Raw genomic sequence first — 18,754 nt, 5'->3', positions numbered from 1 at the left:
GCCCGGGGCCTGGGAAGGGGGGGCCGGGGTCGGACGCTCTCGAGGCTCCGGGAAGACCGACTCCCTGCTCCCCACGGCCCAGCCTCGACTGGGGAAGAGGTGTCAGCCGGGACGAGGAAACAGAACAAAACTCGCTCGACGGTGTTGAATCCGGGCCAAGCGTGGAGTCTCGGACCCGTGGCTCCCGCCTGCCATCTCCCTGCAATGACCTTCTTTGGATCTTCTCGGGCTCTTTCACCATGAATATAAATATTTTCTCCACTTACCATATGTTACCCAAGCGCTGCCACCGACCCCACCGCCACTGCCCTGCTGAGCTCCTTGCAAAAGGAGAGCCGCCCCCCCCCCCACCATCTCCGCCGGCTGGGAGGGCGTGGGGGGGGGGAAGGGAGCGATGTTGTTTAAGGGACAATGTCACTTTCCTCTTCATCAAGATTCTTTGTCAATTGCTGGGGAAATAATTGACCTCAAGCTACTTCAGTCACAACCAATAGAAAAATGGAACGGTGATGTGTCCAGCTGTTAAAGGGAGGCGGGCTAGCAGACTGGGGAACAAAGGTGGTAGGGATCCGAGCTGGGAGCTGACAGGGAAAATATGGAAAGCTTCATGTGGCAATGCTTGGAAAACCGAATCCCACCCCCCCAAAAAAAATAAAATAAAACCAACACTCGAATTGTATTCATTTGTCCTGTCTCCAAGCTTTGGGTCCTGAATAACCTTTGGATAGCTTAAAAGAAAAATCCTAACCGAGGAACCTCACTAGATGGCTGCCATGTTTGGGGGGTTCTGACCCTTTCCTTAACTTGAACAATGGAACTTTCTGCCAACATTTGCTGTTCAAGCCACAGCCAGAATCATTCGATCCTTGCCCGAGTCAGGGTTCCTGGGAATGATTCCCATTGAATGATCATGGCAGAGGGGGATCAGTGGGAGTAAAAAGAAGAGAGAAATGGGGGGGGGGGGAGCACTCGGTGCAAAAGGGGTCACCGCATCAAAGCCAAGATGAAATCCAGCCATTGCCTCTCCTGGTTCCCTTGGAGAGATGATGGTTAAGCGAGATTTGTTAAAACAAATCTCATATTTCAGACCGCAAGATGTCTCATTTATGAGGCTGATTCTGTTCAAGGTTGGACCAATCAGGCACAAATCAATAAGGCCATTTGATGCCACCAATGTAGTAACAAGCAAGAACGCTAGCAAACAGCAGCGACACCAGGCCCCAGATAGGAGCCCTTAGCCTTAAGTGTGTAGTCTGGGAAACAGCAAAGAAGATTGGGGCACGGGAAGAGGGTGGAATCTAGGATCTAGGGGCCTCAATGCCACACGTGTTCTCTTTTAATGTATGTACAACTGCTCTGGCATAGTGGATGTGAGTGTCGATAAAGAGAAGGTCCCTGACTTCTTTAGGCTTCCCACTGAAAGACAATGGCAAAGAGTGATATTGTTGTAAGGTAAATTCTCAGAGAAGGCACATTTTGAAGGATCCAAACCGGGAGTCTTTGTTAGAATGCTAGCTGTCCTCAAGCAGCCAGTTGTTAAAAGGCCTGCAGCCCACAAATACACTTAACACTGTTAGGAAACAGGCCAGAGAGGAAAGAAAGAACAAGAACAATACCCACACACCAGTTCAGCTCCAACGGACAGCTGAAGTGAGACGCCATGGTGACTGGAGAAGAGCCAGGAGACGGGACACAGGACAAACACGGAGACATTGGCATGGGTAATGGCTCCTGGGCTGGTCAGACCAGGGGATAGGGTCACAGGCAGCTCTCAGTCCCAGGCACTGGACTGACAGGCTCAGTAACATCTTGGCCAGGTGCACACCCCTGACTCCAGTGATTCAGGAACACCTAGTACGGGGGAGTGGGACTTCCCTTCCTCTAGGAATTCAGGCACATCCATGAAGACAAGATGCTGGATCCTATCCTTACTTCCATAGCAATAACTCCTGTCTCCTGAAAGAAGAGCTCTTGGAATTCAGAAATGTTATTTCTCAACAGGCTATATCGTCTCTGTACAGTTTTATCCTGGAAAGCAGTGATACAGAAAACACTGAAAATACTCAATGACAAATACTTACGCCACTGTAGACATTTCTCCAGTAGCAGAATGTATTTTTTTTCTTTGAGTATTTTAGAATGTGTGGACTCTTACTAGGACCTCAGATAAACGAGATGTTATCCTTCAGAGATCCATATGTTGAACTCCTATCCCTCAAGGTGATGGCATTAGGAGCCTTGCACTTGGGAAGTGTGTCTGCTAGGAGGGAGGATCACGCATGAATGGGATGGGGACTCCTGTAATGAAGCCTGGGAGTGCTCTCCCGCCCCTCCCACGTGTGAGGATGCTACTAGAAGGCTCCATCTATGAATTCTTATGCAGGGCCCCAACAAACACCAAAGCTACAGTAGTCTGTTCCAGTTGTTTGAATGAATGCCAGACATTGAGAGCATTTCCACATTTCTCAAACTCTCACAGCACTTTCCCAGATTTTATAGGGTTCAGCCAAGTCAGGTCACGATCAGTAGCTACTTTGCTTCACTCAGAATGATGTTACGCCAGGCAGTGGAGTGGTTTTTATTTAAAGAAAGAAATTCTTACTGAAGGAATTCTCTGATTTCCACCATGACTTGGACCTGCTCATCCTGTTTAACTTGAAGCTAGAGACATTTTTATTACTTGAAAAAGCTCTGGATTAGTTTCGTTCTAGCTGGACCTAGATCTTTTCTTCTAGATTTCAACTATCACTGTGTTTATTAAACTTTTTCTACCACCTCATCACCCCAAGATAGCCTAAGGGTTCAAAGATGAAACCACTGAGTTGCTTATCTAATATGGTAATATATTTGCATTGAATATTCCATTTCTCCATGTTCTCTGTCTCTCACTATCTCTGTCTGTCTCTCTGTGCCAGTACTGGGGTTTGAATTCAGTCTCTTGCTTGGCTTTCGACCACTTGAGTCATTGCTCTATTTTTGGCTTTTTGATAGTTCATTGGAGATAACAGTCTCATGGACTTCCTTGCCCAGGCTGGCTTTGAACCAAGACTTTCTGATCTCAGCTTCCTGACTAGCTAGGTTTATAGGCATGAGCCAACAGCACCTAGCTCCATGTTCTTTCCTTCCTTCCTTCCTTTCTTCCTTCCTTCCTACCTTCCTTCCTTCCTTCCTTCCTTCCTCCCTCCCTTCCTTCCTTCCCGCCTTCCTTCCTTTCCTCCTTCCTTCCTTCCTTTCCAGTTGTGTGGCTTGAACTCAGAGTCTGGGCATTGTCCCTGAGCTTTTTCACTCTACCACTTTGAGCCACAGCATGACTTCTGATTTTCTCCTGGTTAATTGGCGATAAGAGCCTCACAGACTTTCTGCCTAAGCTGGCTACCAACCATGATTCTCAGATCTCAGCCTCCTAAGTAGCTAGGATTGCAGGTGTGAGCCACTGGCAACTTCCATGTTCTCTTTTAGTCTACTTTGTGACCCCTGACACTCACTTGCAAGGTGAGTACACTTAGTCCCAAATGATGGTGAAATCTGGGGCTGTGGTAATTTAGCAAGGCAACTTGGCGCTATGCGGGTGGATGGCTTTACCTCACTAGCTGTTATTAAATCTAACTTAGCTGAGTACTGAAGCCATAGTTCTTGCCTGTAACACGTTTGTAATTTGGTAGATCTCACTATTTTTTTTCTACTAAATGAACACTGTCCTGGACTACAAGAAGTTCTAGTCATGAGGCAGGAAATTAGAACAACACATCAATCAACACAAAAACCAAAAAATTTTAAAGTACATATCATTTCTTCTGAAAATAATATAGATTTGAATATCTTATACTATTACACATTTTCTGTGCATAAATGATTGTTCTATTTTGGTACAATAACAAAAATGCCTAGGAAAATAAGCTAAAAAATGAAAACTAAAATGGATTATGTGTCTGTCTGTAGATGGAAGGATTATTAGTGTATGGTTTTCCTTCATCTCAGTTGTCCAAATACAACTGCTTTTTAATGGAATAACACACGATTATCCCAAACACATGTGCTAATATTCATGTGAATGAATCACTACAGAAAGAAGTGACTTATGTATATTTCCTGTTTCCTGAGAAAACAGTGACTTGAGCAAGCAGAAAGGAGAAGTAACAAGAGAAAAGGAGCAGTCACAGTGTGTTTCCTACCATCTGTCGGGCATTTCACAGACTTATCTCATCTAATTCTCTCTCCTGCTAAAGCAGATATTGCCACTGATTTTTACAGAACAAGGAACTGAAGCTCTGAGAGCACAGTTATATTTAAATAACTCAAGCTTTGCACCGCGGAGGGTGGCATTCACGCTGAGTTTGGAGTGCCCCGTTGCTTTCCTCCTGCTCCATAAAAGCCAGACGAGCAGTAGAACCAAGTGCTCATTAGACTAGACAAGCAAATAAATATAAACACGCCGTCCTAGCAACTGTGCGGTGCTCTACAACTGCCCTGGTCACATTTGCCCCACGTGTGCTTGCGCACGCACGCACACTCAGGCACACACACACACACACAGCTGTCACCAATCTGTGGATTAGCACAGAGGAATGCTTTACAAAAAGTAGGGAGAATGAGTTTCTCAGTGTCGTCCAGAAGAGCTGCTCCCTTCCCCAGAGCTTCCTTGTATGTAAGCAACACTCACAAAATGCTCTGTGTTCAAAGAGTTTGCTTGGCTGAATTTTTTTTTTTTTTTTACCAGCAAAGATAGCAGACTGCAACAACAACAACAAAAAAGGTAAAATTCACAGGACTCATCTTTCTTAAATCTGCATCTGGGTTTGCCATGATGACCAGTGTTTCAAACTCAGGTGTGCATGGATTCTCTCAGGAAACTCAAACTCAACATGTAGAAAAGAAACCCTTAAAGGCAGCAGTGGTACACTGGCTACCATATTAAAAATTGACTATACAACTTGCAGGTGGGGGATGGGAGGAAAAAACTGGGAGACAGTAAGGGAAAGAGTGACATTGTCCAAAGAGAAATGTACTCTTTAACTGGCTCATATAACTGTAACCTTTCTATATGCCATCTTTACAATTTAAAAAACGTAACCAACAAGAGAAAGGATAGGGGTGTGGTTTTTGTGGTGAGTACCTGCCTAGCCAAAAAAAAAAAAAGGCCCTAAATTCAAATCCAAGTATAGTACCCTCAAAAAAGTAATTTGATTTCAAATATTTTTTCCTTGGAAAGGTTTTGAAGAAAGTCTTTGTGGCAAAAATGGGAGGGGAAATATCACTCATTAAACACTGTGTAAAAGTCTTCCCCATAGATTATTTTCTCAAATGTACAACAAAGAATTTCAGAGAAGTTGATGGGAGTGAAGCTCTGGTGTTTGTTCAGATAGCAAGAAAGACAAAGAAAGCCAATAAATACACAGAATCTTTGGGAGAAAACCACTGAGCATAAATGGTCTTTACTGAACTGTGTTTGTTGAACTCATTTCCAGCTGGGTCTTAAAATAAAAATATTTTACTCATTCTCAAAAACAAGAAACCCTTCCCTCCCATACTTTTCCAGCCCATGTTTTCAGACTCACCAAGAATCACTGATCCCCCCCTCCCCAGTGCTCAGGCCAGAAATACAGAGACTCTAGTCCTTCCTCTCTTCATCACCTCCTTATCCAACTTATCCCAAGTCCTGTCAAATACTCCACCAGTCCATCTCCTTCTCCGCCTCTCCCTGCCCAGCAGCTCGCCTCCGGGCTCTGCACCTCACTGACTGCCCTGTCTCCATTTTGCTCCTCTTTAATAGCCAAATGGAGCCTCTGCTACTCGGGTCTAATTGGGACACGCGTGCACACCAGCGACAGTGCATTCAAGCCCGCTCTCTTGGCTTTCCTTTGCCTTTTAGGGTAAAATCAAGGCCCATGGGCCTGGTCTGCAGGGCTGCGCTCACCGGGTGCTCTCCAGCTGTCTCTCTCAGCATCCTGCCAGCACTCTGCCCAACCAGAACCTTTCAGTTCCTCAAACAATGTCAAGCTTCTGCGCCCAAAGGACTTGGCCTGTGCCCCTCAGCAGGTCCTCTGCCTCCACCTGGCAGAATCGTCCTCTTTCTCCATGTCTTAGCTTAGGTTTTTGACTCTCCTCAAAGCCTTATCTGATCTCCCAAGCCTCAGGTTAAGCGTCCCTACTATTCAGCCATGGCCTTCTGGACAGACCTGCCATAGCGCCTGCACGCCTCCACTGCAACTAGTTGTTTGAACCCACTTGCTCCCTTGGTTGCCAACACACTCCAGGCGGGCAGGGCGGGGCTCGGTTACATCCCCAGCGCAGAGCTCACCACGCTTAGGACACGCGGCAGGAACAAGTGGATTCCTACACCACTGGTGCTCTTGTGCTCATCACAACACAGAGACACGTAGTGAAGCAGTTCTGCTACGCGTTTCCCTTAGAGCTTACACTCCTCAAGGATCAGGAGCAACTCTGAAAGAGATGCAGTTAAAGAACACAAAGAATATACATCACTACTATTATTAGTTATTATCTGTGCAGTTCAAGTTTCCCCTTCCTTAACACATCCCATTCAGCAGTCTTGACTCTTACTCTTACTGACTCATCCCGGATTTTGGCAAGGCAGGCCTTGCCCAAGACCCTCCTAAACCTTCATGCAAGTAGGCCCTCCCCACACTCCCTTACCATTAAACATAGAGTGGATCTAAGCCAAACCTCTGCTCTGAATGTGTAAGAGTATGTCATTCGGAGAAGGAAACCGAATTCCCAAATGGTGAGGCTGAGACCAGAGAGCTTGCTCTCTTCTCTCCCGACCTGGCCCCCACGGGCTGCCTCTGGCAGCCATTCTATTGCAGCCCCATTGGGGGGGAGAACTTGGCGCCTGCGACAGTGAAGTAGCAATCACAGCAAAATGGCCAGAAGGTGCTCAGGACCTAGACCTGTCTGGTAAGAGATGGGAGACAATGAACAAATATGCTTTGAATCTCGAGTCTCATTAGGACAAGGCAGTAGCTGGGAGGAAAAGTATTCATGACAGACAAGATAGAACTGCTCATTTGAATTTGGGAGAGTTTTTTGTGACATAGAGAACAGATAATAACTTGCTTCTTAGGCAGATCAAGTTTGAGAGGCTCAGGAAGTCCAGCTGAAACTTGGTATTCCATGATGCCAGCCACAGAGAGAGAGCTAAGGGATGGAGAAGAGAATATGGAGGTGCTGTATCTAGAATCAATCGTTGGGAGATAAACAAAGAGACTACAAAGCTGGATGCTGCTGGTTCACGCCTATAATCCTAGCGACTCAGGAGGCTGAGATCTGAGGACCATAGTTCAAAGACAACCTGATAGGAAAGTCCATGAGACTCCTATCACCAATTAACCACCCAAAAAAGCCAAAAGTGGAGCTGTGGCTCAAGTGGTAGTGTGCTAGCCTTGAACATGAAAGCTGGAAGACAGTGATCTCACTTAATTCTCATACGGGCTCTAAGGCATAGATGCCAGTGTCATCCTCATTTCAAAGACAAGCTGGTGAGGCTCAGAGAAATCAGATAAATTGTTAGGACCCTAGAGCCAGTCCACCGCAGAGCTAGACTCCATTCTATTTTCTCAGAAACCACACTTGGATTTGGGGGAATGGGTGGGAATGGGCAGAAAAATCCATCTTCTGTGACTCTAGACAACTTGATTTTTTAATAAAGCATTCATTTCTATTGTGGAAGAAAGGTAAAGTTTTAAAAGATGGGAGGCCCTGCTGTTCTTCTGGGAAGGGAAGGTGAGAAAAGGGAGTTCGCGGTTGTGAGCAAAGCCCTCGTTCCAGACCCAGGCCTCTGCCCGGCTCAGCGGGGCAGAATGAGCAGTGCAGGCTTCTCTGAAGCCATTTCCCCCTCCCCTGCAAGGGAATGCAGCCCGGAGGTTTGCATGCTAGGTGCTTTTCAACAGCTCAAGGGGCCATGAGTGCCATCTGTGTCAGATGGCGATCAGCTCATGACCAACTTGAGGGCCACGTGGAAAAACTACCTGGGACCCGGAAGGGAAGAGTAGGGTGAGGGCAGTCCAGGCAATCCGGAGTCCCCATTGGATGACTCCCTGAGGCGATCCGGAGTCCCCATTGGATGACTCCCTGAGGCGATCCGGAGTCCCCATTGGATGACTCCCTGAGGCGATCCGGAGTCCCCATTGGATGACTCTCTGAGTGCTCACTGCCGCCTGTACAAACCAAACCATAAGCTGGGCACCTGCGGCTCACACCTGTAATCCTAGCTGCTCGAGAGGATGAGATCTGAGGATTCCAGTTCAAAGCCACACCAGACAGGAAAGCCCATGGGAGTCCTACCCCCAATTAACCACCCAAAAGCCCCAAGTGGAGCTGTGGCTCAAGTGGTAGCCTTGAATATGAAAGCTCAAAGACCGTGCCCAGGCCCTGAGTTCAAGCCCAAGGACTGGGGGGGGGGGGGGGGAGGGGGTAATTAAGCAAATCGTAAGAGCACACAAATCTCATTCCCTAACTTGGAAACCTTGGAATAAAGGCAGAGGTATCCTCTCAAAACCCCTCCCGGTGCGTAATTCCTCTCCTTCCTGCTGTCTCACTTAGTATTCTTTCACCTTCCACCCTATATTCTACTCAAAGACTAAAAAGCCCTTACCCATGCAGAGCCCAGGTTTCAAGGCAGGTGTGGGGGCGCCTATCTATAAACCCCAGCACTTGGGGGGTAGAGCCAAAAGGATCTAGAGTTTGAGGCCAGCCGGGGCTACATAGCGAGACTTTGTTTTAAAATACAATGAAGCAAAACATTAAAACTTAAGTTTAGAAGAAAAAACGAGGAAAGGGAGAAGAGAAAGGCGTTCCTCAGGCAAAGTAATGCTTCGTGAAAGAGAACAGCAAATCTGCCAACTCACTTCCAAGGTGCTGGGATGGGGGGGACCAGGGATGATGGGGGGGGGGGAATGTTCCAGGCCTCTTGGAAGAACTATGGAGCCGAGGCGAAGGGCTGGAAGCCAGGCTTCTCAGCGGTACACACGAAGAGCAGTGAGAAAAGCAGCCACGTCAGGAAGGAGAGGATTGCTTCTAACTTCCACTGAGGAACAATACTCACAGTAGACAGACTGCCCCCATCATTCCGTGGGCTTCTCCCTCATCCCTAACATTCTCCCCCCCCCCCCCCCCGCCCCCAGTCCTGGGCTTGAACTGTAGGCCAGGGATACTGTCCCTGAGCTCTTATATTCAAGGCTAGCACTTTACCACTTGAGCCATAGCGCCACCACTTCCAGCTTTTTGTGGTTCGTGATAAGAGCCTCGTCGACTTCCCTGTGCAGGCTAGCTTTGAACCACAATCCTCAGATGTCAGCCTCTTCAGTAGCTAGGATGACGAGTGTGAGCCATTAGTGCCCAGTCCCAACATCAGATTTTGGCCCCTCCGGCCCATAAATATAGCTGGCTTAAAGGAGATCTGCCGGGTTGGCTCCAGTTCTGGCCTACCGGTAGTTCTGTTAGCTTCAAGCGGAGGCTCGGGGTAGATGCTGGCTGCAGGCAGGGCACAGAGCTGCTAGGAGCCCGCAGGAGTGTGCAAATCACAACCCAGGAGTGTGCAAATCACAACCCAGGAACGCACCGAAGAATGGGAAAGGAAAGGAGAGCTGGGCTGCCCGCTGCACCCTCTTCCTCTCCACCCTGGCGCAGGACTCATTTCTCTACAGATTGAGCAGCGTTTCTCAGGCCTCCTTGGTGTCTGCCCCAACCATTCCTTCCACAGGGCAGTCACTGCCTCCTTTTTGTTTGTAGGTTTCAGACCAAAGGCCTTGGAGAGGCCTTTTCACTGTCCTGTTTGCAAATATCCCTACTCAATAGTTACTTATTGTATGAAATATTGGGTTTGATATGTTGCTTAATAGTAGAAAATTTGCCTAACTTGTACAATAAGGTCTTGAGTTCTATCTCCATCATGCATTAAGACATACATACATACATACACAAATAAATAAATGGCTTCTTGCTGGGTGCTGGTGGCTGTAATTGCAGCTACTCGGGAATCTAGCACTGGAGGATCGGTGTTCAAAGCCAGCCTGAGCAAGAAAGTCTATGCAACTTTCTTTTTCTTTTTTTTCTTTTTTCTTTTTGCCAGTCCTGGGCCTTGGACTCAGGGCGTGAGCACTGTCCCTGTCTTCTTTTTGCTCAAGGCTAGCACTCTGCCACTTGAGCCACAGCGCCACTTCTGGCCGTTTTCTATACATGTGGTGCTGAGGAATCAAACCTAGAACTTCATATATACAAGGCGAGCACTCTTGCCACTAGGCCATATTCCCAGCCCATGCAACTCTTATCTCCAATTAATCACCAAAAAAGCCAGAAGTGGAGGTATGGCTCAAGTGGTTGAGAGCTAGCTTTGAGCCGAAAAACTCAAGAGACATTGCTCAGGCCCTGAGTTTAAGCGGCAGGACTGGCGTACACATGCTCGTGCCGGTGCGTGTGTGCGCACACGCACACGCGCACACACACACAGACACACAGAATTTTTAGCTCAGCCCCACTAGAGTCGGAGCCCAGCAAGAGCAGGCCATAAGCACGAGGTGCCTCTCCCTCCCGTAACCTGGGCACGGAAGAAACCAGGCTCTTACTGAGGCCGCACAAAATGTGTCCAATTGAATCCAATGAAATGGGAGTGAAAAGGTAGCCAAGTGTTTGAAATGCTTTGTTGATCAGCCATTAAAATTTAATTATAAATCATTATTTTTGCCCCGCTCTCCAAACAGTCCTTCCTGCCTTCCTAATCGGAGCCTCTTGCTTTTCATTCCGTGGGATACTACTTTGGAGCGGTGAGTCTCTGTAGAGCCTGGTGGTTAAAGGAAATGGATGGCTTGAAAAAGATGGACCACCACGGAAAGCTGTATTAAACACGCAGAACAAGGACAAACTGCCGAGGAGATAAAGGGCATGTGGAGAGGGTGCCTCTTTGCCTGTGAACCTCTCAGAGGTAGGGCGCATTCAGCTGCCCCACCCGGTAGGGAAACCTGCCCTTGCCTCCTTTAACCCCTTCCTGGCCCTCACCTCAGGAAATGCTTCCAAAGATCAGAGGAATTCAAGCCCTACTTGCTGACTAGAAGAAAACAGCAAAAGGAAGGCGGAAAGAAAAGATTGATTCCATTGCTGCTTCCCCGCCCCCATCCTTTCTTCTCCCAAAGAGCCCTCTGTTCGGAGAATTAAAGGACTCTGATAGCAGATCACAAATTCAGGACAGAAAAGCTCCACTATTCAGCACAGGCTGCATTGTGGGTACCCAGACATTGGCACTTTTTCGCGTATGAACTTTTGGAGACCATTCATATGAAAGACTGTTTGTTCCTGGGCAAACACCAGCAAAGTAGCCTTTAAGAGGAGGGGGAGTTTTGTTTTGCATCTTTGCCTTGTAAAAGGGGGGCATAGAGAGACAGAGAGAGAGACAGACAGACAGAGAGACAGACACAGAGAGACAGACAGAGACACTTGCTCTACTTTTCAGATTCATTTGACTAATTTGTTTACTCTTGCTGGCAATTCATGTTTATAAGTTCCTGTGTCGCTGTGGTAAAAGTAGTGCTATTTTTAAAAAGTTACAAACCCACACATGCTTCCATATTGAGGGTTCTTCTTCCCCTTCCTGCCTTCCTTGCTCCCCACTTTCATTTTACCCATGCCCACAAATACATAGTCTAAGTAACCAGAAGGCTCTTTGCCTCCCAGATTCCCTCAAGGATTCCCCTCAGAAAGGGCCATCCCTGAACTTGGAAAGCAAACTGGTCAAAGTTCAGTGGAAACTCTAAGGCGTCACACCCAGATTTACTGCTTTTTAGCAAACCCGAACTCCTGGTTTACTCAAATCCACACCCCCGATTTTGGCTTTTCCTTGTTCTGCTGGGGCCATTTCTGAACCCAAGCTAGCAAGATGTTGACTAATGTCCTTTTAAAAGAGGGTGTGTCCTCACTGGGTCACTCACTGTGTGACTAATCAGGGCTGCCTGTAACCACAGAGACTGTAGCTTCAACTTGACTTGGTCATTTGTAAACCACAAAATGACCTGGCCATCTGCAAAGGCGGTGGGCTCCGGAGCCGCCAGCTCTTCCCAGGCCTGGCCCCGGTTTGCTTGGGGGCCTCAAGGCATCTGCAGCTACCCGAATGGCGCTGATCACATCTCAGGTCTTGGTATTCAAGTCTTCTCTGGCTTCTGCTGCAGAGACTTCCAACCAACGCCTGCAACAGCTGCTAGCAGTGTGAGCAACACAGAGTCCAAAAGTGAGAAAGAATATGTCTAGAATGAATTTCTTTCCAAGAAAAAAAAATTAAAAAGAAAGAAGAGTAATAAGAAAACTTCCTTCAGCTGAGTTTGGGCCCTTTTTTCCTGAATGACTCCAAAATTTAAAATCCATAAACATTTCCCTGATCACAATTAAAGCAACCAAAGGAATTTTCAGGACCTTTGCTCAAAAGTCTCTGAAGTGGTCAGTTCCCTGATAGCTCACTTTTGTAATCCTATCTACTCAGGAGACTGGGACTTGAGGATCATAGTTCCAAGCCACCCCCCCAATCCTACCCCCACCCCCAAAGTCCATGAGGCTCTAATCTCCAATTAAGCAAGTTGGAAGTGGAGCCCCTGGCTCAAGTGGTAGAGCACGACCTAGCCTTGGTACAAAAGCTAAGGGACAGCGCCAGGGCTGGGAGTTCACGCGCCAGGATTCCCATGCCCTCTACCTCACAAAAACAAAAAAGTCCCTGTAATGTCCTAAATTAGCACCTAAGGCAGCCCCCCCCCACCCCCAAATCTTGGATCCAGTAGCTGCAAACAGCTGCCATTAACCTCTTCCCTTCCAGCCTCCCTTCCAGGCCTGGGTGCTACACAATCACTTGGGGCCAAGAGTCTTCTTTATAAAGAAAGGAAATGACTGGTGACAGCGGGTGGCAGGAAGATCTGCTCTCCTCACCCTTCAGCTGCTCTCTGAAGAGTCAGCTGTGTACTCCATGGAGTCAGCCACCTCTCAGTCTTGCCCAGTTCACTGGTGTCCCCTCCAGTAAAATGGGGGGGGGGGGAACCCGCCCCCACCCCTTACATTGACTCCACAAGGTACCCACCTGCTTGTGTGTCTTGGGGACAGAAAGTGTCCCCCCCCCCCCCCAAAGGACAGACTGAAGCCCTGCGTGGCAGCAACCATGTTTGTGAATACCAAACCCGAGTGGTAAAAACAACCTTGTCAATTACGGATCCCTGCAAGGTCTGTCTCCATGGACATCCACACCCCTAAATGGGCGACTCCGTGGCCAAGGGGTCTCCAGGGGGGCCACTGATGTCCCCCCACCCCCAGCCAGGCCCCGCGGGCCCGCGGGCAGCAGCCCAGCCAGAGCCATGCGCTCAGCCCGGAGGGACAGGGACAGGGACAGGCCAGCTGCAGAGCCGTCGTGCCTGCCGCAGCCGGCCAGCAAGCCCGCCATTGTCTCCCGGGACTTGCATGGGAAGCACTCGGAGCTGACCCGGGAGCCGGGCCCGACAGGGGCCACCTGAGAGCGCCGGCAGGGGCAGGGAGGGTGCGGGTTGCGCCCCTGCTATCCCTGGGGCGGGCGGTGCCCTGCAGCCTTCTGGGGCGGGCAGCGTGGCGGCCCAGGAGGCAGCAGGCGACATCTGTGCCGGGGTGGGGGGGGGAAGGGGGGATGGGCACACGCAGGACTCCCATCTGGACCCGCTTTCCTCCGGTGCCAGGAGCCAGGAGGGAGAAGTCAAGGTTAAACACTGCGGCGGGGCTGGAGGGGGGGCTGGGGGGGACTCCGCGCGCCCCACCTTACTCTTTGTGTTTCCACCCCTGCAAGCCCCACCCGGCTCAGACACGGGGGGGGGGGGACCCCACCGTCGGTCGGGGCTCCTTCATCCTCCAGCAACCCCACCTCTTGCTTTTTGTTTTGTGTTTCTTGGCACCAAGTCAGCCACCCATAAGGTGGGCAAAGCCCTGGGTTCCTATTTAAATCCGTGTGTGTCAGACTGACTCGGAGCTGTTCCACCCTCAGGGACAATGCACTGCAGACACAAAGTTACCAAACAACAACAACCACAACAAGGATGCATCTTGCAGATGTTGTTTGCTGAGGACCAAGTACAGGATCTCTATGTGTGTGTGTGTGTGTGTGTGTGTGTGTGTGTGTGTGTGTGTGTGTGTCCCACACAGCTTCTCATTTGTTCTTTGCTCATTTGTCTTCAACCTGCCCTTTTTCTTTTCTTTTTTTTTTGTTTTCAAATGACCAAAGTTCAAAGACCATATTCAGAAAAAATCAGCAAGCTCACCAGCCCCAGAAATGAATGAATGGAAGAGATGGGCTTTCTCCCATCCCGGGAGTAAGAAAAAGGAAACTCCAGAGCACACCAGCTTGTGTGTGACTTGGGCCTGGGGGAGAAAATTGTGGGCAAAGGAAATGTGGTGGTGGGGGGCGGGTAGGGGAGGGGGGGTGCTTCCTGGATTTCTGTAGCAGGAAGAAACCACTGGTGGAGGCAGGGCAGTTAGGGGAAGGGCCAGGGAGGGAGGGCAGCAGGGGGAAGGTCGCTAAGAGGGAGGGAGCAGGGCCTCCTCAGGCTGGGGAGGGGCGGGCTGTGGAGGGAGGGTGGGGGAGGGGGGAGGGTGGGAGAGGGCCTCTCTTTGTTTTGTTGGTGTGGGCTGGGCCTGCGTGTGTGCATGCGGTCAGCAGCCTGCGAGGTGACAGCTGGCACCTGTGTGCAGACCACAGCCCGCGTTAGCAGCATCATTATTTAGCATTAGAGCATTGCACAGATAATTAGAAAAGCAGAGGACAGAGGGAATTGAAACCCCAGACCCCTTGGCTTATCAAACTCCCAGGTTACAAGTGTAATTTCAGACAGGATTTGGAGGGCCACCTCGGCGCTGCCAGCCTGCGACTTTAAAGAGAACTCCAGGGAGACCTGACAGCTGGAGCCTGGGCTGGAAGGGGGGAGGGGGGCCCCTGTTCCAGGTCTCCTCCTGGCCCAGGGGTCAAATTAAGGTCACAGATAAGAGGTCAAAGGTCACTGCTCTCACATTTTCTAATATCCAAAGCAGTTTTTTTTTTTTAAAGCTGGAATACCAACCTGATATTTTTTAAATCTGGCATTAAATGAGTGAAATAACAGGAGAGCAGGTAGTTTGACCTTCAACTGGCAGCCACAACCTCAGCAGATGATAATTGCTGAGTTCTTTGTGTGTGCCTAGCCCTCTGGAGGGATTCTCCCCCTCTATCTTGGTGGTTTTAGGAGGGCAGGGTTATTAGGACCAATTGATGGGAAATGTGAAGCTTGGAGAGATCTGGAAAAAGCAGACACACCCTCCCTCTCCCAGACTCTTCTGTTTCTTTGTTTGTTTTTCATTGATGGGGCCTACCCTCTGCCTGGGCTATTTGCTGACTTGCTATCTGTGGACCACATCCTCAAGGTTTTTGTTTTTTTTTGTTGTTGTTGTTGTTTTTTAATCTAAAGAAGATTGGGACCTACTGTGCCTCCAATTTCCCATTGGTGACACAGGAATATGGCTCTGTCCTTTGGCCTGAAAGTCAAGGAGATAGATGTCCACAGAAGCAGATATCAGACGCCTATGTCGAAATGTGTAGGTTTGGTTTTTATCTAGCCTGAAAGCCCTTTTCCTAATTAATGCCTGAGAATTAAACACACCAAGCGGCTTCCAAACATACATTTCCTCTTTATGTCCTTCTATTATTCTCTCTCCTCATCTGGGCCAGAAGTAAATCTCACAAAAGTACATATAGTAACTTCTGGAGAAGCATTTGTTATGAAGAAATACTTTCTTTTATAGATAGGTGTACTAGTTTAATTAGTGGGAAATACGTCACAAATTTGATCCTTTAAAAAGTTTTCATGTGGGGGCTGGGGATATAGCCTAGTGGCAAGAGTGCCTGCCTCGGATACACGAGGCCCTAGGTTCGATTCCCCAGCACCACATATACAGAAAACGGCCAGAAGCGGCGCTGTGGCTCAAGTGGCAGGCTAGCCTTGAGTGGGAAGAAGCCAGGGACAGTGCTCAGGCCCTGAGTCCAAGGCCCAGGACTGGCCAAAAAAAAAAAAGTTTTCATGTAGCCTGTGCAACTAATCATGTGGACAATAATTCAATTAAAAGACTAAGGAATTCATATTAGCTTTATGTTTCAGTTCTTCCTAACCCAATAAATTCACTCCCAGTCTGATTTAACTTTCTTTTGCCACTGTTGGGGCTGAAACCAAAGAGGCATTACATTGTATTTATTGTTCAATTTATGCCATCAGATCATAACGTCAAACTGGAGTATTATTGTTACTATAAGTAATTACTTTTTACGGGCAGGTACTTGGGTTTGATCTCGGGGCCTGGGCATTGTCCCTTCAATTTTTCACTTAAGGCTTGTGCTCTGCCACTTGAGTCAGAGCTCTCCTTTCAGCTTTTTGCTAGTTAATGGGAGATAAGACTCTCACAGATTTTCCCGCCCAGGCTGGCTGTGAACCAGGGCAGCCTTCTGAGTGGCTACGATTCCTCGTTTGAGCTACCAGAGCCTGACAGTATTACTTTTTTATGACTAAAAAAAGCACTGATGAGGGCTGGGAAGGTGGCTTAGTGGCACACTGCTTGCCTAGCATGCATGAAGCCCTGGGTTCGATTCCTCAGCACCACATACACAGAAAAAGCCAGAAGTGGCGCTGTGGCTCAAGTGGTAGTGGTAGAATGCTAGCCTTGAGCAAAAAGAAGCTCAGAGACAGTGCTCAGGCCCTGAGTTCAAGTCCCAGGACTGGCAAAAAAAAAAAAAGCACTGATATAACTTGGTATGTATTCAGGGTCAGGGTTATTTGACAAAATGTTATTCATTATTTTATGCAAACTTGGGCTTCTATTCCTTCTCTAATTCACACAATAGCTGGGAAGTTGGTTTTAAAGACTAAATGAGCTCAAGTGTTAGCCATGGCTTCCAGTGGCTTTCTGTGGTTCTCAGGAAAATGTTATCTGCTTCCCTTGGCCTAAAATGCAGCACTACCTGTACCTACATCTCATCCATTAGCTCACATCATGTTTCCATGTTCTGCTCAGGAAGCTGAGATCTGAGGATCGCCGCTTTAAACATGCCTAACCTCAGGGCCTTCACACGTTTGCTCCACACCCAATACCTTTTTTTTCTGTTTGTTTGTTTTGTTTTCCACCAGTCCTGGGGTCTGAACTCAGGGACTGAGCACTGTCCTTGGCTTCTTTTTGCTCAAGGCTAGCACTCTACCACTTGAGCTACAGTGCCACTTCTGGCCGTTTTCTATATATGTGGTCCTGAGGAATCAAACCCAGGGCTTTGTGTATGTGAGGCAAGCACTCTTGCCACTAGGCCATATTCCCAGCCCACCCAATACCTTGTTTTCCAGCCTTCAATGCAGTATCTTTTCCCGAAGAAGAACTTCCTTTAAACCCTAGTCTTTCCTTTAGCTCTTAAAAACCTGTAAAATTGCCTGGTTTTGTTTTTTAAGGTTTTTTGGTTTCGTTTTTGAAGTTGCTTAGTTGTTGTAGCACAGGTAGCAGGGCAGGGACTCACATGACATGCGATGTGGCTCCCTGTTGTAACTTCACTGCCTGACACTTCAGAGACATGCAAAACCATTGGTTCCACTATGAAGTAAGAAAGCACCCCTAGAGATACATGATAGTTCATCCTCCTCTCCTACGTGAGGAAACGGAGGCACAGGTTACAGACAACTGGACCTGAGACCTGGGACTAGCTCAGGTCACTACCATTCATTGAAACTAAAAACTAAATATCTATCTATCTATCTATCTATATATATATATATATATGACAAACACATAAGATCACTAAGACATAATCAAATCAAATTGAACTCTAAAGAGAGCTGGAGATGTGGCTCCATGGTTCAGTATTTGCCTAGCAACACCCGCCCCCCCCCCCCACGTATTGCAGACAATGAGCTTATCTTGCAAATTATTTCAATTTATCCAAAGTATTATGTCAAATACATCAGAGACTGACATGCCAGCTCACACGCCTAGCCCGGTTATACATGCTCACATGACATGTGCCGTGGCTTCAGATTCTGTGCTTACCAGTCTGGATTCTTTTTTTAAAGTTTCAAAACATCTTGAGCATCACAACGGTTCTTTTCAAATAGTCCAGGCAGGAGTATTCTATTCAATCCTGTCTGCTCTCATCTACAGAAATGGACAGAACATGTTTTCATGGTACAGAACTAGGAGCCGGGCCTAGTCATGACCCCATGACTTCTAGCTACTTTCCAAATCTTCACATAACTTACCAGCAGCCCTTGCCCAAGGGAAAGACAAAATTCAAAGTTAAAAAGGAGAGGTTGTTTTCACGCTTCAGCTACTATAGTACCTTCCAAAAATCAACGGTGCTATGTTTCTCCACACAGTGAACCAATGACTTTTTCTTTTTTTTTTTTTTTTTTTTTTTTGCCAGTCCTGGGCCTTGGACTCAGGGCCTGAGCACTGTCCCTGGCTTCTTTTTGCTCAAGGCTAGCACTCTGCCACTTGAGCCACAGCGCCACTTCTGGCCATTTTCTGTATACGTGGTGCTGGGGAATTGAACCTAGGGCTTCATGTATGGGAGGCAAGCTCTCTTGCCACTAGGCCATATGCCCAGCCCCCCAATGACTTTTTCTTAATGAGATACACGTCATGGTCTTATCTTTGTGCAGCTTACGTGGTTTCTGGCTTTTGCAAACCTATAAAGGTCCTTGTAGGGGAAACAGAGTTTCCAGTAAGCCTCAGGACTAGCTTCTTCCAGAGA

The sequence above is a fragment of the Perognathus longimembris genome, chromosome 12 (assembly GCF_023159225.1).
Source record: "Perognathus longimembris pacificus isolate PPM17 chromosome 12, ASM2315922v1, whole genome shotgun sequence".
In the NCBI taxonomy this organism is placed as follows: domain Eukaryota; kingdom Metazoa; phylum Chordata; class Mammalia; order Rodentia; family Heteromyidae; genus Perognathus; species Perognathus longimembris.
Note: the sequence above shows the minus strand (reverse complement) of the source record.